This window comes from Protopterus annectens, chromosome 6.part1 (assembly GCF_019279795.1).
Source record: "Protopterus annectens isolate FY-2018-M chromosome 6.part1, PAN1.0, whole genome shotgun sequence".
Lineage (NCBI taxonomy): Eukaryota > Metazoa > Chordata > Ceratodontiformes > Protopteridae > Protopterus > Protopterus annectens.
In genome coordinates this window covers 307,953,568-307,981,261 of record NC_056738.1, presented here as the reverse complement: position 1 = coordinate 307,981,261, position 27,694 = coordinate 307,953,568, and the positions used below count along the sequence as shown (strand labels likewise).

At 37.9% G+C, this 27,694-nt stretch overlaps 1 protein-coding gene across 1 annotated transcript in view; it reads right to left on the bottom strand.

The window, feature by feature from the left end:
* Positions 1-27,694, bottom strand: part of LOC122805524 (estrogen-related receptor gamma-like) — a 590,745-nt gene that overhangs the window by 228,514 nt on the left and 334,537 nt on the right. Inside the window, exon 3 of the mRNA XM_044075726.1 lies at positions 26,158-26,285. The gene's annotated coding sequence lies outside the window, so the exon portion shown is untranslated. The remainder of the gene's footprint in view (positions 1-26,157; positions 26,286-27,694) is intronic.

Genomic DNA, 27,694 nt, shown 5'->3' with positions numbered 1-27,694 from the left:
AGGACCTTTGTCCCCTAAACCAGATAAATGATAAAGCAGTTTATTTGATCTAACCAACAGAACAGTTTATTTGTGGGCTAGTTCAGTAAGAATGTACTCTCTCCTTCCTTCACTTTGATGACTACATTACAGATATACCAGACTTCAGATATCTTCAACCAGATTATTCATAGCTGAAATATCGTACCATAGAGATATTACTTCCTCCCAATACAGACATTAGGAAAATCAGCAAATGAGCACATCCACGAAAAAGACACCTAAATGGTCAGATTCATCAACCTTGTATGTACAGGGGAACACCACTACACTTCCCTAGCAAATGCTAAATGACCACCTATCAACATAACAACTCAGTGCAAATGCTAAATATCTCCCTAACAAAAACTCAATAATTGCACTTGTGACTAAGCCCCTATATAAGGACGATGTACACTCTATGGCCACAGAGAAACACTGCTGCTATACTTCACAAACCCGAATAAAATTAAACTGGAGGTCAAACAGCGTTCTCGGACCTAGTTCACGCAGTACGGTATCTCCTCCCCAAAACAACCTAAAATAGTGATGGCGAACCTATGACACGTGTGTCAAAGGTGACTCGCCATGATGTTTTGGGTGACACACCATCATTCACCAACACCCGAATTACCAAAGAAACTGCTTTTGCATTTGTTGCTTGTGTGAAGTGCATTGGATTATTTTGTGCCAGGAGCCAGTTCAACAACACTGCTGCAGAGGTAAGGAAGTTATTAACTTTCAAAGATTATTTTGGTATACCATCTCAAGAGAGTCTGCAAAGGGCAGTGCTGACATTGTTTTCTCTTCATGGTTACACTTCTGCAAAGAGCAAGTAGTCTGCATTTCTAAGTGTGTGCTGTTTTACATCCTTCAACTGTCCTTCTTAATCCCTCCTAAAACTGGTGAATTTTTATACTTAATAATGACAATTAGATTTATAGACTTATTTTATTTCAGAAAATGTATATTAATCCACATTCATTTTTTTCTGTCAGTGTTTCAAATAGTACTAGTAGATTAAAACTGTCCATGTCTCTTATTTCTAGATTTGTCCCTGATGTATTGAGAACTAGGCTGCTTTATTTTTATTTATTTATATTATTTATGTATTTTTTTTTTATTTATTTTTGTTTGGGGGGGGGTGACACACTAGCAAAGTCAAGTTAGGCATTTTCTGAATTTTTGACACTCTGAGCCCAAAACGTTTGCCATTACTGGCATACAATATAACCAAACACAAAACCTTTAAAATAGCACTACAAGCTTAACTGACAGAGTAAGCAAGTGTCCACAGAAAAGGAAAGGTGCTTACACAGTCATAAACCCACAACTGTCTACTAAGCTGAGTGAATTATAATTCTATATTAGAACATGAATGGTATGATATTTTTCCACAATATATTTTATTGGGTATTTATCTTCATGCCAATAAAGTATGCAAAAACACAGGAAAAAAAATCATAAACAAACACATGATAAAATGCCATACAAGCCAGGTTATATAATACAGGATATAAACAAAGTTTATCACATGAATAATTCTAAACTATTCCTAACTAATAAAAACTATTTACAACATGTACAATTCTAAAAGAACTAGTCATTAAAGATGAAACCCAAGCATCTTAATCAAACGCATTTATTATTTTGTTAAACTACTAGTCAGCAGAGATCATGCATCACATTTAGGTCAGATTTACTAATAACAAATAAGACTAGATTAAGGGTTTATTTATGGCGATTGTGAATGTAGTAATATCAAAGTTACTTAAGTTTACAAGTAGGTAACTACTAAATCCTTGTGTAAAAGCAGATGTAATATTATGACAAAATCCTCAGAACTGTTTTCAGTTTAGAACTGGAGGAAGACGTAATTATATTATTAAAGAGCTTTGGTAGGATTTTAATCACTTTTTTATGATTATAGGGCATTTCCTTAAACTATTCTAATTTAAAGATTCTGTATGGCATTATTATTATAGCCTAGGAAATTAAGCCCATCCAGTAAACAAATGCATAAACAGTTAATCAAACAAGGTGATTTGCTTTCTTTGATGCTGGTTTACCAAAGCCTAGCACCAAGAAGGGTCTGCCAGTGGTTGTACAGCAAGGTGAGGTTGTTGAATTCGGCTGAGTACTCATAAAATCAATGACATCACTGCCTCTAGAGACAAAGCTGCTCCCTTCTCAGAATGCAGTTCAAAATGCTTACGAAGGATACAGAACACCTTGATGGCAAGGCAAAAAGCATAGCTCGTAAATGCATCTGCACTGCAGAAACATTACCCTGGTACACACTGTTCTGCGAATTACTATTACCTGCAGTTGTGTCTTTCTGTACCCTCCCTCCATTTTAGAATCTAATTCTACCATGTTCCGTACCACAACATTTCAAATCCTATTCCTTTACTCATCTCTTGTTTTGTCTGATCCCTACGTTGACATAAAGTATGTGTCTGCATCTTTTCTTAATGGCATTACAATAACCTTTTTAATTATTAAAAAGTATCCTGTCTCTACAACTCTAAATCCAGCCAATCAAGTCCATTTTCTATTGCTAACATACCCTGCTTTTACATACACTTTCATGCAGGCCTTGTTCAGGGAACACCATTGTTTGCTGTGTAATGTTTAGTTGACATCAAGTGTTTAGTTTTGTGTATGTTAGTAAAGATTTAGACCATCAGTGCTTCAATGTGTTAAAGATAGATACACATTATGCACACTAACCTGGGGATGGGTAAATTGGAATAAAAAGAAAAGTTTTTTTTAACTTATTTCTCTCTTTATTCAGCATTAATATAATCGTCTTATTATTATACTTTGAGATCAGGGGTGCAGGGGCAAAATGCTCCCAAGGGTGTAAGAGGTAGGGGGTTACAGCAGGCATATCACCCCTGCAAAAAATGCAATATTTGGGTGCTGTGCAATGCTGAAGGTTACACAAGTATGTATTTATTTTAGTTGTTTCATTTATGATACTTTTCAGTACTGATTTAGACAGACTTGTTTCCTCGTGAGCCCTTTTTTAACCACTAAAACATAAAGCTAGCTTTTTCTCACAGCACATTTTTGTCTCCAGTCTTGCATTACTAGAGGGAATAGAGAGTACTTATGCTAGAAAACATCTTGTTCAACATTTTTTTCCCACAATGAAACATATCAAAGTCCAACTTCATTTGATCAGAAAATGTCCACACTTGGGTCAGCAAAAGTTCAGGCAGATTACACCAGATACCAGAGGAATTTCTTGAGTACAAGTTACGCACATATATTTTTAGACACTTGAATCAGCTATTCTGTCAATTCCAAAACCTCAGTTTCCATCTGATATATGTCATTGTTTCTTTTATGATTAATCATGGTTTCATACCTCAGCATTAACCTATTCACATCTTTGAACAGGCAGTCAGAACAGTCCATCATTTTACAACTCATAATGCAAAACAGAGCACATTTACTGCACATAAACTTATAATACATGCTTATGTGCCTGGAAATGTGATAAATACTATTTTGCAAATTATTTTTAACAAAGGAATTCCAGTTGTTCCGCAGATATATTTCACTGCCAAAAAGAAGTATGTAAATGACATCTGTTTTTATTCAACAAAAACTGTAATGTACCAAAAGCCTGAATGTAAGAATTCTTAATTATGGGTGAACATAAGTGCTTGTTCAGACAACAGATAAGCAGAACGGAAGCATGATGCAGTGTTTTGCCTGTGCCCTCACATTTGATGTCTGCCCTCATGTATGACATTAGATTTCCATAAGCTTAACAGTATTTGTCAGTTTTGTTATGTGACTGGCAGCTATGCAGGTAGTAAAGCTGTGTGCAGATACAAATGCACCCTCCAAACTGCTACCAATGTTGCTCAAAGGCAGAACAGAATGCTGCCACATGCACATGTAAAAATGCAGACGTTACAGCACACACAGGCCCGCAGTGGCAACTGCTAGTGAGCAAAATGGCATACAGTACACCATCAAAAAACTTTGGACCATGGATGAATTAGCACCATTCACAAACTCTGAAGGGAAAGAAAGTCTTGTGTATTGAAGAGCATATTCTACTATCAGGAGATGGGAAATAAGTTAAAGTCCGTCTCTGCGATGGAATAATACAGCAAACCTGGTATGTATCACCAGTGAACGAAAAGAAAGCTAGTAATGACATGCAACTGATACAAGACTACCAGGCCACAACCTTCAATAAATCTCCAAAATGCAAAAAGTCTTTTTTAAAAACGTGCAAATAAGTTAGTAGGCAGACATGGCTTATGCATCTTCAGGTAATATTCACCCAATTGTTCATTCATTCATCCATTCATTCTCTGAATACCTGCTTTATCCAGTTCAGGATTACAGACGAGATGAAGACTTTCCTGGTACTCAGTTAACACAGGCAGAAAACCTAATCTTGAATAGGACACCACTCTATTGCAGAGTGTACACATACACATGCATACATACACACACACAGACACACACACACGGGCAGTTTGCAGGATCAACAGTTCCTGTACTGCAAGTCTTTGAGATGGAGGAAACTAAAGCACCAGGTAAAAAAATCCATGTGAACACAGGGAGGACATATATGGTCTGCACAGAACAGAATCTAGACAAGAAATGAACTGAAAAACTATGTGCTGTGATGGAGTAGCCCTAACTACTATCTTACTACACTACCACAGGCTTTATTGATTTTTTTCTCTTTTTATGACAAAGATATTCACTGTTCAACATTAAAACACAGACTACTGTAGTTACAGCACATGCTCATTTTGTACAATCCATCCTGAAGAACTTCAGCAACTTTTGATGATGCAGCTGTCTCTAACCTGCATTGATCAGCACATTTTATTTTATTATAATTAGAAAATAAAAAACAGAGAAAACTGGTGCTCTTAGAACTTTGTCGATGAGCTCAGACACAATAATTCCCAAAAATCATGAAAACCAGCTAGTGTCACAAAGCAACAAGTCTTTATTCGTCACAGACAAGCGATCCTCAGTGACAAAAATCAGAAATATTTTACAGTGTTAAACATATCAGCTTTTATACATTTAGAAGTAGGTGTGGAAAATATACATAAGCAACAATTTGGGTAATGGTGGATTTACCCATGGTTGGTGTGGTTTGATCACGAGGGCGAAGCCCGAGTAACCAAACAAAGCCAACCATGGGTAAATCCAGCATTGCCCACACACAGCCATGGGTTATTGCTACTACACAATGACATTATTTAAGAAAAAAATACTTGCTGTTCTTAAATAATGTCTTTGTATAATGCATCCGTGCTGCCCTTCCGCGTTTTGCAGGTATCCTAGGGCTTTTTTTATGTACTGTGTATGTGCATGGGACTTGTGTTCCCACGCTTAAGCAGTACATCAGTGCTGTGCAGAGGTAGCAACGAAGAAAGGAAAATCCTCCATTGCTTCTTTTTTTTTTTTTTATTGAATATAAAAAAGAAACCGGGAACCTTTTTACGTTCAGGAGAGTCAGGACAGACAAAATAAAAGGTTAATCAGGTAAGTTTTTTTAAGTTTTGCAGAACGTACCCGATTATCCTTTTATTTTTGTCTGCTCCATATCCCTTATTTGCTTCAAGTCTTCCGTTTTTAAAAAAAGAGAGAAAAGAGAAAAAAAAAAAAGAGATATACTAACGGGAAAAAGTCCGGGCGACCGGACCTTTTTCTGTTGGTATATTCTCAGTTTTACAATGGTTGGGCTGGTCAATCAGCCTGCTTGTTTTTTAATATTAATGGCCAGTCACTGTATAATTAATTTTAAACCAGCCTATTAAAGGGAAACAATATAAACAGGGACATAGAAAGTGCATTTTAGAACAGCAATTACCCACCCCACACACTACTACTGGTTAGGTCAAACTAAATCCTAGTTACGGAAAACACTAGCTATCTACTATCTACTTGCAACCCACATTCCCAAATCAGGTACTAAGAAAAGTGTGACATACACATAAAAAGACTGATTGTTAACTGAAATTGCTTTTGGCTAACTAATGCAATATAGCCTTCATCAGGTCTGTGACAAGAAGTAAAATCATATACATAGGTAGATAAGTAAAAAGAGTTAACTAGATTGACAGAAGAATAAAAACACATAGCTATCTAACCATAAACATTATCTACCTAGAGCACTATAAATATATATCTGCCTAATGATACCCAATACGTATTAATGTATATAAGAACTAAGTTATTAGCTCAGAAAAAAATGTAGAAAAAATATTTCAGAAAAAAATATTTTATTTACAGCTCAGAAAAATGTCAGTGCTTTGCAGTTAAAAAAATACTGTCGTGATTGTTTTCATGTTTACAGCCGCAAAAATAAGTTTATTCAATGAAAAGCAGTAGAAAAAAAGCACACAAAATATTGGATGAAGTACACTAGTAATGTATAAAAAGTGGGCAGGTGTGTGCATGAGTGTGCACCACTATGATAAATGGGGGAATTATACCAATACTTCATGGTAATAGCGGCATGAAAAAGTGTTTTTTGAATTTACCGTTTAAATCTCTGATGTGATGCAAGAGTGTACTAAATCTAATCAAAGCACAACTGAAGTTAAAATAACTAAACATATATACATTTATACACAAACTACATATCACTTTTTTATTTTTGATACATAAAAATATTTCCTCAAAAATTCCCTAAAAACCTTTACAGATTGTGTGGCAGCTTATATAAATTTAACACATTCTTAATAGAGCAGTAATAGTCAAGTCCTTGTTTTCTGAATGCATTTAATTTCAACTGCCAGCATAATTCTTTTTTCTCCAAAACACCACTGATGTTCCCTTCAAGCTCATTATCCACACAGTCCAGAATGCAAAAAAAAAAAGAGTGTCTGGGGTGTTCTAATAAGTGTACGGATAACGCGTTCTTCTGGCATTTATGTCTGATGTCAGAAAGATGACTGGAGATCCTTCTTTTCGGTTTATTCATAGTCTTACACACATAAAATGCAGGGCAGTCATTACACATGGCCCTATATACAACTTTTTCAGTATTCCAGTTACCACTTACTGAAGTTTTCACTGTCTTCTTAAGATAGGGGCACTCAAATGAGCTGCACCCCATCAAGTACTCACAGAAAGGGCAGTTAGGTGGCCCACAGATTTTAGTGCTCATGTTATCCTGGTGTTCCTTATTTTTCTTTTCCATACAGCTGCATATGCTTCTGCTCTTTTTATATACAAAAGTATAGTGATCTCCTAAAACCCTTACAAGCTGCTGAGGACGGCACAGTTTTTCATAATAATGGCTTTAATTATACTGAAATCACAGGTGTAAGTTAGAATGTGACTGTCTTTACTTTTCTCTTCTTTTGGGTGAGGGTAACCTCACTGCATCTACCAAAAGGCCTAGTCCATATACGGTCATTGTTAATTTTAGAATTTCTAAAGGGATCCAGGATCATATGTAACATGTTTGATTCATATCGTCTGGTTAAGAAATCATTTTAAAGATCATTCATAATTTTTAGATAAGGGCCAAATCTCTGGTAATGTGTGATTTTAATACATTGTGCTTAGTTTTTACTGGATGCATACTGTCTCTGTGAAGTCAGTAATTCACTCTTGTTGGTTTTCTGTATAAGTTACAAATTATTTTTCCTGTCTTTATCAGTACTGACAGTCATCAAGGAACTGCACTGACTCCGAGCTAATGGAAGTGGCAAATTTCAGGAAGGAGATGGAGTTACAGATGTAATGGATAAATAGATTTCTCACCTAGCCAGACTATGAATACATAATGAATAAAGCGAAGGTATCTGGTCATAAATCTGTGGTATTCATTTTGCAGTACAAATTCCTCCTCCCACTTGCCTAAGGCTACACTGGCCAGGCTAGGGGCCACAGCCACATGGCTAACCCCCCTCGTCTCTTTGCAAACCTGGCCATTGAAAGTGAAAAAGTTGTAGCTCAACACCAAGTTTATTAGCTTTCCCAAGCATTCAGTTTGTCCTTGTGTAGTATTGCTATTTCTGCTATAAGCCTCTGTAGCTGCTTCAATACAGTACATGTGTGGTAACACAGAGTATAGGGCTTCAGCATCAATAATTACCAATATGCTTTGTTCATTCGGACACACTTCTTTTATTTTTCTTAAAAACTCAAGTAAATCTATAATAAAAGATGAGTTCTTCTCAGCAAGGGGCTGTAGAATAAAATCTAAGTATATCGCACTGCCCTCTGATATGGAAACTCCACATGCAATAACAGGTTTGTAACATGGATCCTCCCTATTCTTAATGGGTTTGGGAATCTCAAAAAAGCAAGGTAAGTTGGGGTGAGGAGTGTTCAAATACTCAAAGTTTTCTCTAATACGTTCTTCAATAAGCACCGTGGTTAGCTTATCCTTCCATTCTATATATGAAGTTTTAACCTGCTCAGAAGAATGTTTAGAATAAAACTCAGGTGTGTTCAGCATGTTCTTTATTTTCATTATATAACTGACAGTATCTGTAACCTGTACCCTTGTCAGCCTTCATAACATATCTAGTTCTATCATTGCTCAAATTCTTAAATACTAATATCTCATGGTTTGAAATACTATAAAACTTACATTTTAGTGTTTTTTTGAGAGTCTTTCTTATGTCGAGCTCACATTTTGTCTGCAAGTGTGGAATGCAGTGGGGGCAAAAACTACTGGGTCTTTTAATTTTTTCTTTGCTGGATTTATCTTTCGACATGTAATTTTTCTCATGAAAGCCAAGTTTTAAATTCAACCTTCTCATATACATTTTTAAATCAATGATGGTCTGTGTCTCATTGCTCCTTCACTGAGGTAAGAATGTAAGTTCTCTGTTAAGCATTTTTTCTTCAAATGCTGTCAGTGGTTTCTTCGAATGATTCCAGATCCGGGGGGTTAATTCTCTCTGCAGGCTCATGACCCTGATGGGTAGAAGCTGTTGTTCCCTAGGTACCTTAACTCCCTCACCCCTGTCCACTGCTTCCTCATCCAGTTGTTCTTGCCCTCCCTCCATGGGTTCAGATGGTATTTCACTTCTTCTCTCTGGACCCTCGGTGGGCTGTATCTCTGGTAGTAGTTGTAATTGTTGTGATGATAACTCCTGTTCATGTGTACTGGGCTCTAGTGATATGAACCCTGGGAGTTGTATTGTGGCTGGGTAGGATTCCAGTATTCTCTCATGTCCGTCTGCGGAGTCCGAGGGGTACTGGATGAAATTGGTCGGTCGTCCATTAATATGTCCCTCATTTGTCTGTCTGGTCCTGTGGGTGTGTTCACATTGTGAAAAACCTGTTCATTCCAACCACCAGCATTACCAGCCTGAACATTCAGATTGCTGTTGTCAATATTATTGTTGGCATTACTGGCACAATAATTAGTGTTACTGGTATTATTGGTGATATCTGTAGGTGTCTGTGTTATATTTTTGCTGGCTCTCCTGCTAAAATGTCTCCTAATTAGCCCTTGTTTTCCTTTCCCCTTTTTATATTAGTAAAGAGAAGTCCTAAAAAGGGGACCAAAACAGACCCCTGTATTACAATACTCATCAGCTCAGTAGGAGTTGGTTAATGGTCCTCTCCCTCATTATAACTTTATGTTCTACTGTTTAGCCACTGACATACCTCTTGAATTACATAAATGCCCATTGATCTGTAGAGCTGTTAGACAGTAAACAATTCCCTTATAATGAATTGTGCTGAGGGCCTTATCAAGAACCAATAGGCAACATACAGCATTAGGCCTTCATTCTGCTGTTGTCTCTTTCTATAAGAATGCCATTAGGTTCAGAAGGTGAAGTCTCCCCTTGATTTCTATACTGCAGAGAAGTACGTTACCTGTACTGTTCTGAAAATTTGTTCTAAGACACTCCATGGTTATATACAGAATACAGATGAAGCTAAAAAAACTTAAAACTAACAGATGCAGACATGACTTTCTCTTGATGTGGAACTACTGCTGTAAGATGCCAGAGGTCAGTTACACGTTCAATAAGTAAGAGTCTGCTCAGTGTAACAACAGGTAAGTTACCTTTAATTCTTTGTAGGAAGCCAGTAGGGATGTCATCATCAGTTCTAACACTGCTTGTGTTTTTGATTTCGTTAACTGCTGCTACTGTCACAGCTGTTGCAGTATATGGAACTTCACTGCCTGCATTTATAAGTTTCACATTTGTTACGATGAGTTTTGAAAGTGGTAAAGAATTTCTCCATTATGATATTTTCTATGCCCTGTGGCTATCAAATCATGTTCTTGTGTATTTACTGAGAGCATGCTACATTTGCACTTTTCCTACTTTAGTCATACTTTGATGCTAGACTAAGGTCATAGTATGATAGGGAGGATCTGATAAGGTGTGAAAGCATTTTATGCTTTAACTTGAATTTATTTGGGGGAGGGATTACAGTTATTCTGAAAGCTAGACTGTACTGCTTATCTCTGCTGCACTCTATAGTTTACTGAGCTTGTGATTTTATTACAAGGGCTTGTCAATACATTTCTCCATCTATTTATGGTTTGAGGTATGGCATTTTCAATGTAGTGATTAACTTTGATTAGTTTTCATCATATTTAAAAAGTATTTCATTTATACTCATTAATTCCCACTGCACAAACCTAGAAAGAATGACTGAATTCTGAATGAGTCAGTTCTCCTTTTTAACTTAAAGATAACATGCCAACTGTGCCATGACTAGTGTTAAGGGGGGGGGGGGGTATGACTACAGCAGAAGGGCAGGCGGAGCCTACATTTGAAAGTGGGTATGACAAAAGCAGAAGAGCAGACGGAGTCACGGAGCCTAGATTTCTGAGATACTACAGCCCATTATAGAATTTTGGACTACTTGTTCAAGATTATTCAGATACACACAGTCAAGTTAGTGGCTGGGCATACTTTTTTTTAGCTTATAGTAATTTATATGGGTAATGGCTGCTTTTTAAATAGTGAAGTCTGGATTTGTATTCGGCAGCCTTAAAACTGTATTCAGTACCAGAAAATGATACTGCTATGCAAATTAGTTGTAGTTCTCAACTTTAACATTTGTGATCTCTTACAAATGCAAATACACTGCTATCAGCTCCATTAGCTCTGCATCAATGGAAATAAGAATATCCTTAAATCAATGGAATGCATTTTTACACTTTTAAACCAATATTCCATGATATGCAAATTTCAGTTATCCTCCAACTATAGAACGAAATGACTTTTGTGTAAGTAAACTTAGCATAACAGTAGATGTTTAAATAGATCACTGCTGCAGTACCCTAAGTTATATGACATCCTGCCAAGGATCAGACCAGCTGGCCAGCTTCCAAAGCATTAGAGCACCTTCGATGCATCCCAGACACTGCCCTGCCCGAGGGAAGCAATATAAACTCAGTGGCTTAGGACAACAAATCCTTAGAGCTTTCTTGCTTCAGAAGATGGAGGATAGAGCCCTGACAAGTAGGATCCATACCAATAAAGATCCTACACCCTCCTGGCAGAAAATTAATAAAATTAAGCCTCAGTCCTCACCACTAACACCAGTGGGGGGGGCGTCTCATATAGGAGGAAAGGGTAACAAATACATGCAGTAAAATGCAATTTCCCTTGAGAGCACACAGAGCTCACAGTCAGTCCGGGGCTGGTCGCTCCCTTGCTCTCCAGGTCCCCAATAAGACTCCCCACTGACACAGCGATAGGGTCCAGATCTCAGCCTAGTGGGCAAGCTAAACACACTTTGAGAAGAGTTTATGCAACCACACAGACACTCCTGGGGAAGACTGGCACAGGTTCTCCAGCTGTGCCCCTTTTTCCCAGACTATACGGTAGTACCAGCTGCCACCACCCACTAATATTTATCAGCTACTCAAAGGCCCTTAAAAGGGTGTCCAATTATTACAGTGCAATATTATTATCCAATTGGTAGTATAGCCCAGGGCTAAAGCTATTGAAGTGGCTTTGTACAATTTATCAAAGGCATTCAAGTACTCTAGAGAGCTTAAATTATCTCCAGAAAAACAGCCACAGTTGAAATAACCTTTTGATAAACTGAACCTCCTCAAAAAAGGTGGTGTCATCCACAGTCATCCGTGAAGCCCGGATGAACTGGCCACGAGGAATGTTCTTTTTAGTAAAAGTGGGGTGGTTACATACTTTTTGTGGTGAATACTACTGTAAACATCATTCGTAGTAGCTTCCCACCTAATAACCACATCCAGGAATGAAACTTCATGACCAAAACCACTTAAGGTGAATGTTAAAAATTCAAAAGTAGCACTTAAAGCATCTACGAAACCATCTACACTAAAACCTTCCTTTTTAACAATAAAAAACAGGTCATCTACAAACCTTTTATAACAGACAACCTTGTCATATAAATCCACACTAGTCAAAATTTCCAACTCTCACCACCCAAGAACCAAACTTGCATAAGTGGGACCCACAGTGGCACCCATAGATACTCCTGACAGTTGTTTATAGAAATTACTATTGAACATAGAATAACTATGCTCCAATAGTAAATCTAACAACAAGGTGCAAGTGATCACATTGTGGTTACTCAAACTGGTGTACTTAACCAAAAGCCACCTAACAAAATCAACACCTGCTTCCTGGGGAATGCAAGTGAACAGGGGACTGTCATGTGTGAAGAGTTAGTATATGAAGAAAATCCCAGGGAACTGGATTTGTAGGCTCACAGATTAGTACTAGGCTAACTGCCCTTGTGGATCACTATAAGCCTAGCCAATTACCGGATGTGAGAATGAAACCCTGTACCTTGTGTAAGTAAACACCTTAGACATTATGCCAATAATATACTTGGAATAATGGCTTGTACTATACAGCAATCCAATATTCTAATTCTGTTTATAATTTGACAAAATACTTATTACTTTGTATGTCTTACTTTAAAGCTTAAAGATTTACTTCTGTGGAGTTTTATCTCACAAAAGCTCTGATGAAAATGGACAATATCCGGCTGAATATTCCTGGTAAACAAACAAAAGACGCCACAGGGGAATCATGTCTCATGCATTCTACAGATATCAGCAATGTTCTCAATGGTAAAAAGGGCTACTGGCTGAAATATGTCCCTGGGATTTAGTTCTACAGTAACCAAGGAGTAGTTCTCCCTGGGTATCTATCTCAGAAGACCACACATATGTAGACCTCCTGACCAGTTTTTCAATGGAAGCAGCAGCAGCCATTAAGAAGGTGCAGACCACTTCATATTCTGAAAATAAAGCCAGGTCTATAGACCGTAAGCTTGGACTCCTGATACCTTACTTTGTGTGTCCATGTCTCATGCTAGGTGTCCATGGATTTGGTGACCTTCCAAATATTTTACTGAGAAACTGTTCTCTATCCTTGTACAGATGGAATCTGTACAAGGGAGTAAATAAGAAACTACAGCTCTGACAGGCAGTGGAAACATCTTTGCTACATCAGAGGTGTCTGCTGCAGTTAGGAATACAGAATGAAAGACAGAAAACTACGAAGAGTCTTGCTTTGTCTTTTATTTATTTATTTATTTTATTTATTTATTTATTGCCGTTGGTTTACCAGGATAGTCCATTGGGCCATAAAGAACCCGTTTTCAATGGAGTCCTGGGGAGAAAAGCTCCATAACAAAAGGTATTTTCAACATTTAACAGTAACAATCTTAGTACAGAGAGTTATTAATATTATGTAAACAGAATAAAAGTAGAACTAATCAAATTTAGAATAGCAGTCATAACAATTAATACATTAAGAAGAAACCTACTAGTAATAGAATAAATGTAAACGTTAATACTGATTAGAGAACATATATCATAGCTACAAAAGTAGGATATGGTATTGAAGGAGAATTAAGTAGAGTTAGTTATGTGGGGTGGGAGCAAGAGCATTCCCACTGTGATGCTAGATGTAGGTGAAGAGACTTTTTGAAGGCAGAGTGGTTAGAGGTGGTGCGGATGAGTGGAGGTAGGGAGTTCCAGAGGCGAGCGAGGCTGAAGGAAAGAAGGTTTTTGCCTGGGGGATGAGTCGGTTTGTGTACTTCGAGTAGATTTTAATTATTTGACCTTAGAACTCTGTTAGGTAGGTGCATTTTAAAGGCAGAGGAAAGAGAGGGACAGAGGGAAGGGTTGAGAATAAGCTTATGGGCTAGAGTTAGTTGAGTGTAAGTTAGTTGATTGGGAAGTTCTAGCCATTTTAGCTTATGGAGGGAGAAACAGTGGTGAGTGGAGGACTTTTGGCTGGTGGCGAATTTTGCAATTTTGTTATAGCAGGAGGTAAGTTGTTTTTTTAACAAGGACTGAAGATTAGTTAGTAGTGGGGCACCATATAGAAGGGATGGGATTAGGAAGGAGGTAGAGAGTGATTTTAGTGGCAGATGTGAGGTAGGCGTTCTGTCTATAAAGCATGCCAAGTTTTTGGTGTGTTTTTTTTGATGTTTATTTGCAGGTGGGAGTTAAATTTAAGTAGGTTATCGATTTGGACCCCAAGTAGTTTGGTTTCTGACACTATTTTAAGAGGTGAGTTGTGTTGAGTAGTAATTGAGAATGTACCCATGTCGGGAGGGATGACTTTAGAAGGAGTAAATAACATTAGTTTGGTCTTGGTAGCATTGAGAGCTAGATGATTACATAGCATCCATTGCTCTGTGGAAGAGAAAGCATCTTGAGTAAGTTTTTGTAGTGTAGTGATAGAAGAGGCAGAACAGATAATAGTTGAATCATCTGCATATTGGATGATGCTAGAGAAAGGGATTGATTTGTGGAAGTCATTTATAAAGATATTGAAGAGAAGAGGACCCAGTATGGAGCCTTGGGGAACTCCCGTAGGGGTACTAAGGAAAGAGGAGGTAGCTTTTTTCCATTTTATAGCTTGACTTCTGTTAGATAGGTAGCTAGAGAACCAGTTCAAAGAGGAGGAAGATAGGTGAAGTTTGGAGAGTTTGTTTAAGAGCAGGCTATGTGAGATAGTATCGAAGGCTTTGGAGAGGTCAAGAAGTAAGGTGGAAACAATTTGTCCAGAGTCACGGGCTTTATTTACAACCTCAAGGAAGGAGAGGAGGGCTGTCATGGTGCTATGATTAGGTCTGAAACTGTGCTGTGTGGGAGTTATAAGATGGTTGTCTAGGAGGTGAGGAAGGAGCTGAAGTTGGACACATTTTTCTAAGAGCTTAGAAATGGGGGACAGGATGGCTATGGGACGGAAATTAGTAATGTTATTATTGTTACCACCTTTATGTAGAGGTATAATAAAGGCTTGTTTCCAGATTTGGGGAACTGTGTATTCTTGTAGGGAGCAGTTAATTAAAATGCTAATGGGGTAGGCAAGAGTTTCAGCGGCTATACTGAGAAAGTAAGAAGGGATATTATCAGGAGCATTGGTACATGGTTTCAATTTCTGAAGGAGTTTCTTAATAGTAGATGTTGGTATGGGATTTAATGAGAAGAGGGGTCAGTCAGGAGGGGGGGAATTTTGGGGAGGTGGAGATGAGGATAGAGTTTGTGTAGAAGAGGGGGTAGAGGAGTTAGTGGGTGAGGAGTAGGGTATAGAAGTAGAGATAGTGGGGGTGGATGAGGGGGTATTAGATAGTAGAGAGGTGTTGGAGAATGAGGAGGTCAATTTAGAGATTGAGTCAATAATAAATTGGGTGGCTAATTCATGTTCTGGAGCATTTGGGTCTAGGGTAGGAGTATCTGGTTTGCTGGGGTGGAGGAGAGTAGAGATCCCTTTAGAATTTTTGAGGGTTGTTTTTATTTTGGTTTTGGAGTGTAGAGAAGTAGTTTTGACGATCAGAAGTAATGAGTTTCTTTACTTTATTTCGGAGCATTTTATATTCGTTAAGGAGTGGTGCTGTCTTGTGTTTTTGGTAGCATGCCCAGACTTTGTCTCCTTGTCTCATGATAGCAAGAGTAGTTTTGGAGAGCCATGGGGCTGATTTAGTTTTTATTCTTTTAGTCCGTAAGGGAGCTTGGGAGTCGAGTAATTTTAAGAAAGTTGAGTTGAAGTATGAGACTGCATTGTCAAGAGATAGTGTTTTTAGACAGTTCCAATTAATTGCTTGTAGTGAGTTTGAAAAGATTAATGGGTCGAAGTTTTTATGGTCACGGATTGTAATGTGGTTATGAGTCTGCTGAAGGATAGTGGGAAGCCGGTGGGTAAAGGTGGGTAAGTGGGCACCAAGTGGGTCGGGAAGAGTGCCACTGTTGGTGAAGTAGTGAGGGTGGGAGACTAGAATCCAATCCAATATACTCCCATTGGAGAGGTTTTTGGCAGGGTGGGTTACCAAAGTGATCAGTTGTGAGAAATTGCAGAGGTTGATGTTAGTGGGGTTTGTAGGAGGCTGTATAAGGGCCCAGTTAATATTTACATCTCCTAGGATTATGGTTTCATTACTAATGTTACTGGATAGCCAGGAAAGGATGAGTTCAAGTGTGGAGATATTATCCCCTGGGGGGATGTAAAGGGAAGCTATACATATATGTTTATAATTATTGATTTGTAGTATGGTAAGGAGAAGTTTGGCATTGTTAAAGTGTGGAGTAGGTTTGTTATATGGAGTAACTACTAGATAGGAAGAGTATAGAAGGGCTACTCCTCCGCCTTTTTTGTGAGGTCTGTCTTTTCTTATGATGGAGTAGTTAGGAGGAACTATTTCAGAGTCTCTAATGTCTGGTTTTAGCCAGGTTTCCGAAATAGTGAGGATGTCAGGTTTATTGTGTATGAGCCAAGCATGTAGGTTTGGGACTTTGTTTACTACACTTTGAGAGTTTAAGGAAGTGAATAATAGGGATTTATTTATAGCAGTTGTAGTGGTGGGGCCTGGATTAGGATGGATGTCTCCAGATATGAGAGCGCTTATCAGGTGTAGTATGTAATAGTTTATGTGAGTAGTTAGCAAGGAGATGAGATTGGGTTGTTTTGTGAATTGGAGGGGTTTGCTAACAGTTATGGTGGAAAAGTTAGCATGATAGGAGATAAATTTGTGTCGAAAGAGAAGGAGGTTTTCTGAGGAATATAAATGGGGGGAAATAAGAAAGTATGAGGGTGAGAAAGATGTGTTGTGAGGATTAGTTATATGAAAGGGTTGGGATTTTTCATAGCTAACCAGAAATTTTGAAGGCCTGAAAAATCTTCTATGAGAGAACATGTGTGCAATAGCCAATGAGTTCACCAATGTTATCAGTGAGAAAGGAAGGCCTAACTAGGCTACTTTAATGAACAGTCAGAGTTCTTCACAAAATATGCTATTCTTAAGATTATAAAATGCTGGTGATTGCAATTGGGATGAACTATGACAAATGAATGCAAGACAGATGCGAGAAGTCATTAGTGAAATATCATGAAGTGAATGTGTGTGCTTTTGTTTAGAATCTAATTAATTTTTCTACCATGTTTATACTGGCTGTACATTTGTTTGTTATAAGCTGAAAATCTTTGCAAAGCTACATGCTATTAACATTTCATTAAGGCTATTGGGGAAAGCATCTTGTAATTACATTCAAGTCATGGCTAAAAGCATTGGTTCTTTATGTTAACTGCTCATAATGGACCAGGAGGAGCATCACTCTACCCTGGTTAACAAAACGTTAATAAACAAGAAAACAAACAAATCAGGTGTTATGATGATGCACCAGTCATTATTGTTGCAGTTTATATTCTCATTTTTAGACATTGTTAAAGTTCCAAAATAAGACTAGATTGCACGTTTACTGTTGTCAGTTGACAAACGCTTGTAAAACAGCATGCTATTTTCGCTAAAGAGAAAATTGTTGCATGACTGTCCATCTAATCTGCTCTTTCTGTGCATTTGTATCATGTAGTTGCCACTCCTCTGTCCTTTCCATAGCACTTTGTTTGTACTAGGGGCTCCTGAATGCATCATTGGTCTTGCATGTTTCTCTTTGATAACCTGTTTCACTTATCTACTACTTTTCCTGAAAAATATTATGATGTGATTTACAGAATGAAGTTTCTGCTATGCATTGAGTGCATGTGGCCCTTTTAATTAGCCATATATTCCACCTTTAAACTTAAACCCTTTCACTGTCATATGCATATTACTTGCACTCACACTCCTTTCACAGGTTTACATGTTCATAGTAGATTAGTAGGCTAACGGCTTAAGAGCCCTTACAAGCCTAGCCAATATAACCCAATTTTACACAATATATGACCCCCTAGGGACAAGAGGAGGGCATGGATTTGTGCCTGTGCATTGAGTATCTTACAGACTGCCCATCTCCCTAAGGAACATAGGCACTACCCCATGTCCCTAAGGAACATAGGCACTACCCCAAGGTAAAAAGGTTTGCTTCCTACTGTCTCTCTTTTTGCTTTTTTCTTTATTCTAAATGCCTTATTATCATCATCACCATGGTTGTTTTCCCCTAGAATATCCTTAGCCTTACACAATTACAAGAAATGTATATAATATGCCAGCTTTGAGCTGATAACAGATGTGAAGAGTGGTAGCAAAACAGCTCCAGTTCTCAGTCCATCTCCTTTTAAGCTACATCCTGGTATCTTACTTGATTTAGCCACTGTTTTTTCCATTGATTCTGCAATCATTACATCTTGAGCACCTTTTCCTGCTCTGTGCTGTCCAGCATGGCACAATTCATTAAGTGTTCTGCTTGGGATTTCTGCATTCTAACTGAAGTGCCTTGCACTTCCTGGCACTGGACTTTAATTGCCACTTTTTTGTCAATTCTGTAACTAGTTTCCCATAATACCACCTAATGTTCCCTTATATTTGCAACGTTTACAAAATGATTAACTCTGGGCTCAGTGCTCCTCAAGATATCTGAAACAAAGATTTTAAAATGCACTGGTCCAAAGTCTGACTACTGAATGGTCTAGATCACCACCTCAGCTTCCTTCACCACTGCCTGTTTCATCACCACCCTTTGCCTCCTGCCTATTTGGTGCATAGACTGGTTTACTAAAATGTGCTTATTCCTGTCCTGGTTTGTGCAACAGTATCTGCCTGTTGCATGGCAAACTTACACCCAGAACGGGTCTACCGGAGAGTATCGAAACTCCATATAAGCAAATCCCACTTCATCGAGATGAAAATATTGAATCTTTAGTTAAGTGAAACCTTAAACCAGTGAAAATATTCACTGAGAAGCTAACCACTTGGCCACCCTGGAGGTATTTGCCCTTTTTCCCCACTATAGTGCGATCTCAGAGTTGGTAGATATAGTTGGGGGGAGCAGCCCCCCACACACCAGTGGTCTACTATGGTGGGCTTTAATTGCCTTGTTGGGTGTTTGTTGTGCTGGTGGCCAAGTGGTTAGTTTCCGGATCAACATTTTCACTGGTTTAAGGTTTCGCTTAAGTGAAGATTTGATATTGTCATCATGAATGAAATGGGATTTACTTATATGGGGTTTTGATATTCTGAAGTAGACCCCCCAGAACAATAAACTCTGTGCTAATTCCCAGAGCTACCAGCTCCTTATTCCACTATGCGTCACTGAACCAACGCAAATGCAAGCAAACGTAAATTTCAAGTACTGACACAGATGGATAACTTCGAATGCAACCCAGACAACATCAAACTAATTAGTAATCTGGGTGTTGGACGAGTTAGACAGGGAGGATTGAGATACGGGTTTGACATCGGCTCAACCATCTTGGTGTAAGGACAGGAAGTCAACCTGTCTGGGTGCTTGACTAACAAAGAACTACAAAAAAATGAATCAGTACGCAGCAGTATGGGACAAAATGTATGCAACACCAAGCTAAGCATGAGCAGAAGAAGCTAAGCGACCTGTGATGAAAGCATGGAGTCATGATTGGTTGGAAACATGGACTCATGACAGGCTGCCATGGCGTCATCTGCCATGATGTCATACAAGTCAGGAGAAAAGTATCCACTCTCCATTGTTGCCTGGATGATGGCTATTCCACTGCTGAGCTTTCAATCCAGCACCATGCACCTTCACGTATAGACATCACAGGAATAACTTCCACTGGAGAATGGGAACCCTCCTGCTGCCTCCCCAAGACTGATAGCAACAGTGGGCAGGGGAAAAATCAGTAAAGAACTTGATGGGAAATGGGCACCATACTTCACAGCTGTCCACATCTTCACAGAATGTTCAGATTTTTGCCTCATATTTGGTCTGTTCCTCATAAATGTTTCTAAGTTTATAGGTGCAATATTGAAATTGGTCCCTATTTTTGGGCCTTTGTCCTGCCATTTTAGGTTTTGCCCAGATTGCTAGTGCTAAGAGGTTGAGAGGTACGGTGTGGGCATACATTTCAAAAGGTTCCGAAAATAAAGGAAAGCATAAGACAGCAGTAAGTATTTTTCTGGTTTACTATGCAACCATCTACTTAACAGAAAAATGACAGGCTATGTCTCCTGAACATAAAGTGTCAAGATGCTTCTGCCATTTGATGTCACCAGTATACATGGGAATGTTAAAGGTCTTAAGACACAATTTTCAGATATTTTTTGACACAACATTTCTCAGAAATACATTTTCAAACATTTTCAGGCAAAATAAATAAATAAATGGTGCTCTCCCATGCAGGAATGAATAAAAACTACTTTAGGGCACCCACGGCATTTTTTTTATTAGTACACTTATACAACTTTCAGCTTTACAAACAAAAACCATTAAATATAAGGCAGGTAAATTTAAATCACATTGTAAGTTACAGTACTGGTTACTGTATTCTACTGAGCTACTTGTTTCATTTCAGTCTAATCATTTACTTATATTGCATTTATTATGTAATCTGAAGTTTGTTTGGTTTGTTCATATTTTAGTGTTGCAGCTGTACTGTTTCAAACTTGGTGCTTTTTTTTTACCATATTTACTACTTAGTCTTTTCCAAAATAATCTGACTGATTGTTTGATGGCTGCATTCATCTATTCTACAGCTCTTTTGTGACAAACTACACTGAAAATGGGGTTTGTGCCATTTTACATTCTTGGCTAACAAATCTACTAACAAATAAATCAGCATTAAGATGATGGCAAACATCACTTTAATCTGTGCACCTTTCTACTTCCATTTTAGTAGCAGAGGCATCTGTCTGTGCCGCTTTACCTTTTTGGCAAATAAATGTACAAAAAATACACTTCAGTAGAAGCAGCATTCAGAAAGTGAGATATATCACTCTTAAAAATATAACTTAAGCTACTAAAATGAAAGTGGAAGGGTGCAGACACTTGCATGCACTTTTCCACGTGGAAAGAAGCAAAATCCTTCAACACTTAATGAAAATAAAACAAATTCAGAATAAGAATGTAATGATGAACATAATACAATACAAAAAGATAAACAGGCAACCTCTGCATACTCAAACATACGCATGCACACTCGCGTGCGCTCACACACACACACACACACACACACACACACACACACACACACACACACACACACACACACACATGTAAGAAAGAGTAAACAATATGAAGAGCTGTAATAATTCGAAGGCAGTATAATAATAATAATGTTCAGCACTTAATCTACAAGTTTATATGTGGAGCAACTATTCAGAATGTTAATATACAAATCCCATTTCAATTAACAAGTTTTGAATTGGGATCTACATGTTAATTTAAACAGATGATGGGTTGTAAACACCTCCATAACCCATGAAAGGTGTCTTTGCCCTTCCATACACCTTTAGTTAATATTATAGCTCACAGATTGCTATACCTTAGTTGTGCAAGGATAATCACCACCACCTCCAAACCAGTCAACCAGATAATGTATCTGTAAATTATGCTTCATCATATAACAGACCACCAAAATGCTTCTATCTGTTTAAGTCTTAAGCTTTACAATGAATTTGATATCCATGATCAAATGCATTACAACCAAAGTTAAAGTTGTTTTGTTTGGAGGATGGTAGTTAAAATCCATGACCCTAAAATACATAACTGCTCCAAGACGTTTGACATGTTCTAGTAAGATCAGTTACATAAAATTTAAAAACTCTTAACTGAATCTCTGCCAGCTATAATGTAAGCCAATACTTTGCAATATGGATAGATATTGCCATTTCCACAGATCACAGTAACCAGCTGCAATCAAGATACACCTGAACTCATGAAATGACAGCAATTTATGAAAATGACACTAAAATGGTGTGAACGTAGTCTGCTATATCATGTACAAGGCAATGTAACAAGAATGTAACAAGGACTCTGTTCATTAAGTCTACAAGGTTGAAGATGTTAGCTACTTAATTATGGGGAGACTAGAACAAGGTGAACTTCTGCATAAATAGCTTCCTGTAAAAGAACCATAACATGCTCTGAAGACTTTTGCAAGTGGAGAATGCAAGGAAACAGTAACAGTCTGGAATGTTGGGACTCAGATTGCACAGTCTCGGAATATGGAGAATGAATGAATGACAAAATATGGACTCAAATATACTAAGTCTGAGGTTGCTGTTCCTTGGAATATTCTCTTTTCTCCGAGGCATGGTGATCTCAGAGTTGGTATGTATAAATTTGGGGGGTATGGGAGGGAGTAGAAGGATTTGCCCCTGCAAAAACTGGTTTAAAGAATATCAATGTTCAATATTTGCTCTTCTCACATATTTTCTGTCTTTTTTTTTTCAGGATTTGGCTTTGAGAGTCCCAACATTTCAATAGGAAGTTCAAGTAAACAGCAGCTCTGTTCTTCAACTTCACCAAATCAATCTATATAATTCATCCAATTTATCAACTTCCCAGGTTCAACAAAGCAAAACATTATTCAAAAGAATCCACATTTACCTGGATTCTTAGCAACTGAAGCCCCATCTCTCTGAGTTTGTGATAGCTCAAGTGGACTTAAAGGATTCCACAGCATTTATCAAAAACAGCAGAGGAGAATTCCTGTTGCTCTGGGCAAATATCCCTTAGCCAGTATGAATGCCAGTCTGGGTCCACAAAAGAGGCCACTAACCTAGTGGATATAATTAGGTCATCAAAAGATAACTAAAAATAAAACTTTTGAGCACACAATCTCCTTGTTTGCCAAGGACCTTTTAACTAGCATATGCCATAAAGAATTAAGCTGTATCTCAAGAACTCCTCACTTCAGTCCTGTAGTATTTGAACAAATTCTACTATTCACAGTCTAGTTATATATTCTCTTACTTATCTGCTAGTTGTACTTGAAACTATGTTCAATGCACAAAAGTCAGAATCAGATGGAAAACACAGCCAATTATAAATTTATATATTGGCTAAATGATGCTACATCATAAATTATGGAAGATTTCCAGGCATTCATATTTTATGTCTAATTTTGACAGACACAAAAAAAAACATCATCTTTGCAAACACACATTACAAAAAACAAGAAATAATTACTTTTATAAACTACAGCAATAACCACTCAAATCATCACCGACCACCGAACTTGCAATAAAACCCAGTTGCCTGATGCCCCTTACTGTTATGATGTTCTTTCAATCTCCAAGTCACTTATCACTAGATCTACAGTGAAAACACTTATTAAGCTGACAACGCTTCTTAAGTCATCTTAAGGGTTATGACTCACCCTCAGCAGAAAAGTTATTACCATCATTTGACAAAAAGGCTGTAGATATTATTTTATCACGTAGCATTGTTAAAAAACTGCAGAAAAGTAAAAAACTAAACAGAAAAATCCTGCTTGTAACTGTCCACTAAGGAAATAACAGTACTATCTCTGACAAAAAAAATGATATTTCTACTAAGCCCCTGGATAAAGTATTAGAAAAAAAATATTCGGAAACAACTTGGCACAGTGGTGCAGTAGTTGACATTGCTGCATCAGGGTGACTAGTTCTCCGGTTTGGTTCTCAGCTGATGTGCACAGCTTCTTTGCACAGTCTGCATGTTCACTCTGTGTCCACCTGGGTTTTATAAAGAGCTTCAGTTTCCTCCCACATCCAAAAGACATGCAATAGGTAAACTGTCAAGCCTTTCATTGTCTGCAGGTGTGTGCACCATGTGTGATTGAGTGTGTATACATCCTTTGATCAAATAAACTTTATCCAGGATTAGCTTCTCTGCTTTCTGCAGTCTAATCTCTGGGCTAGGCACAGGCTCCACCACAGCCATTAATTGGATTAAGCAGATAATCACTGAATGAATGAAAAAAATGAATGAATATTGCAAAGCAGACAGCTGAATCAGCATATCAAATCCTGCAGAATTATGCAAGACTGCTTGCATGGTTTTAGAACTACCTTTCAAGTATGCAGTGCCATACAAACTGTCACAGTGCTCACCGGCTTGAAACTAAACACTTGCAGCAAGGTGAAGGACCTTTAACACTATCAGTCTACCATTTCTCAACAGTCTCTCCCACTGAGGTATTCATCCATTGTCCATACCCTGGTTTACTATCAAACAGAAGTGCCACTGTGCAATGGCATCTCAGCTATTGATATCGACACCACCATCATGTGGCATACAGTACAACAGTACTGAGGCCTGTCTTACTGTCCTTATTCCTAAACAGCATTCAGCTACAGGGTAATCAGCCAAAGTGCAACAGAACACAGATGATTCTGCTTTGCTGGCCACTGGACCTAATATCTAATATATGCAAGTTCCTTTTTAAGCAAGTAACATCTATCCATTTTTCTAAACCACATGTCTTGGTGCGAGTTGGAGTGACAGCAAGCTAAGAAGGACAGTTCACACCTCCACTTTCATGGTAACTGTCTCCAACTCATCTGGTGGCATCCCTAAGATTTCACAAACAAGCTGGTATTCTGATATTAAATACTTTCAATGTCACATATGTTAACACTACTGTTAATGCTAAACGTAGGGTCATTACTAAACACTGTAGAAATCCAATCATATGCCTTCCCTGTGAATGACAAAGTAATCCCCTCTCTCTGTGACAGTAGAAAACAGTGAGACGGCTGTTCTCAATTCAAGAGGAGGATATATATCAGCACTGAAGTGTACTGCAGATTAAGCATTTTCTTTTGTGGTTCCTAAAGTTTGTAACATCTTTGTTTGTTGAGGTTACCTGGAATTATACTATTTCCTCAAAGCTTGCAGACCAGGAGACTAGTAAGGAGACAATCCCAAACTTCCTAATTGCTCCATGGGATTGTCAGGTTAAGTGACTTGCTCAAGGTCACACAGTAGGCAAATGCATTTAAAATGATTCAATACAGTGTACACTTTGCACCAGAAGCAGCTCATTAACAGGTTAGAGCTTTAATCCTCTGCATTAACTGTCAGACCATGTAATGTACTATCCTCTAGGTAGACAGATTTTGGGAAACTCTTTTGCATCACTAATGTTTTGTATCTAAACTGATGGAAAGCCACTCCTGTGTATACAGAACTGTAGTTAAATGCCAAAAACATTTATCTTGCAGTTGCTCAACTAAGCAATTTATTTGTGTTTATTTTTACACATTTGCTAACCAGACTGAATTTGACAGGCACAGGTGCTACTTCTTAGGTGCAGCTCAGGAGCACAGCTTGCTAAAGTGTTTGTTCAAAGAGTGTGCAAGCATTGAAATATTCCACTGTATCAATTAACTACTGCCTGCGCAACACTGTACAGAACGTTCCTGGCACAGGAAGGCTCATTAGTTATTGGCATACGGACATTACTGTCAACAACAAATATATTTAATTCTAACATCAGCAAAACATCAGCATAGCAAACACAATATTATATACTATCAAAATTATGGAAGACAGAAACCAGATCATAATCAAGTCAGAGACAGTGCACAGAAAAGTAAAGTGGAACAAGAAACAGGAGTGAGGCAGTTGGCACAACTAGAGGGAAGGGGCAACGAAGAGTGCTGTTTTTTGAAGAGTGACTGGGGTTCCTGGGTTTAAGACTCTTAGTGTGATTTTTAAATATCTGGACATATATGCCCATGGCTATGCCATAACAAATTAGAAACAGATAGAGCTGCATAAATTAAGTGCTATGTGAAGGAAGGGCTTATGGCCTGGGATAGTACAGCAACATTAATACTGGTGAAAAACAATCTAAAATGTCTAGCTTAGTTCATTAACATATCAGCTTTTACAAAATGCATCCTTACATTGTCATTCAGCTTTCTGTCTACTGGGTTACAGAGCTGCACTTTCAAATCTGTTAGCAATATCTGTAATCAGCATGCCTCAGGACTGTTAGTTACTGCTGCTATACTCACTGCTAATCTTATTAAGCTGTGATCCAAGCCTCCTCTTCTTTTCTTCTTTATGAGGTCCTGTCTTGCAGCTTTTCCTTACGTCAGGTAGCTCTGCCCTTGTGGCTTGCAACAGATGCCAACATGCTACCCTGGAACAAGAGGAAGCAAACTACCATATAACTGACTCACCTTACAGTAGTGAAGAACAGTACCTGCAATACAACATTTCAAACATTTTTCTGTCTCATTAAATATTAGTTTTCTTATCAAACTGAAAACTAAGCAGTTAAAACATTTCCCAAGGAACTAAATTGATACCCATTATAATTTCTACAGAAGTCAAGTGATACTGCAGTTTAACACCTGGAAAAGCTTAGGTTTGAAAAAAAATGCAAATAAATAAACAGGTAAAATAAAATGAAATAAGATCATTTAACTCAAAAAAAAAAACAAACTCCACAGTTGGCAGAATGATAATCATTTTATTTACTGATTAACTGACAGGGAAGCAAACACTTTACTTAGCTACAGCTGAAAATAAGATTTTCCATATTTAGTATACCTCCTCTTTTCTCTCTTTCAGGATTTTATACACTGGCTTTGAGCTCATTGCTGTTCTTTCATTAGTTGTGTAAATGATAGCTGCTTCTGTCTGAAAAGAATCAACAAACTGATATTACAAGCATTAGTTTACAATTGCACAAGGCTACTTACCTTTTATCATACGTGCTTGTTAAAAAATCTAAAGCAACTGCAAGGTAAGATACTGCTCAAGGGCATAGACAATGCCACTGCAGTCCTGCATTGGCAAATGATGCAAGTACATAGAATATAGCGATGAAATGTCTGAATGTCAGTAATGCTGAAACTAGGACAGACTGATGATCTATGCATAACTATTTGCAAAATCAAACACTATTATGGAACCACCATCTGACGTTCTCTAAAGTTCAGGGTTTCAAAGACACCTTCATGACATGGAAAACAAGTCTTTGCAGAATGTGTTATGCTTTCAGCGTTCTAGGACATCAGTAATCAAATAGCAACTTTAATAGCTTAAACAATCATTAAAATCTTTCACGAGGCAGACATCCTGGTATGACAAAGCAATACACTCTGTCTAAGAATGGTTGTGTTCCTAAAGGTGTACAGGCTTAGCACATTAACAGTTTTATGATTCTTGAAGCAGGGAAGCCAGTTGCTCACAGCACCATAATACATTTACAACCACGTGTCATGTCTGTTAAGTTAAGAGCTTGCCAATCATGTAAAACCTGATGATTTATTTACTCTGTGGCAAATTTTTAATGGTTTTGTTGTAAACAACAGAGCCTTTTTATTCTCTTATATTTGTCCTTTTTTATTTTCTTACTTCATACTGGATCACTGGCTTTCTGTTATAACTCATGTGCATCTACATGAACAATTCTACATTTAATAAGCTGGCTTATGGATCAAAGGCATTTTGTCTACTTAGAATTAATTTTTCTTTGACTTCTGAATTTGACTAGCACAGGGTTCAGACTTTGATTAGTAGCATTACTTAAAACAGAGATTT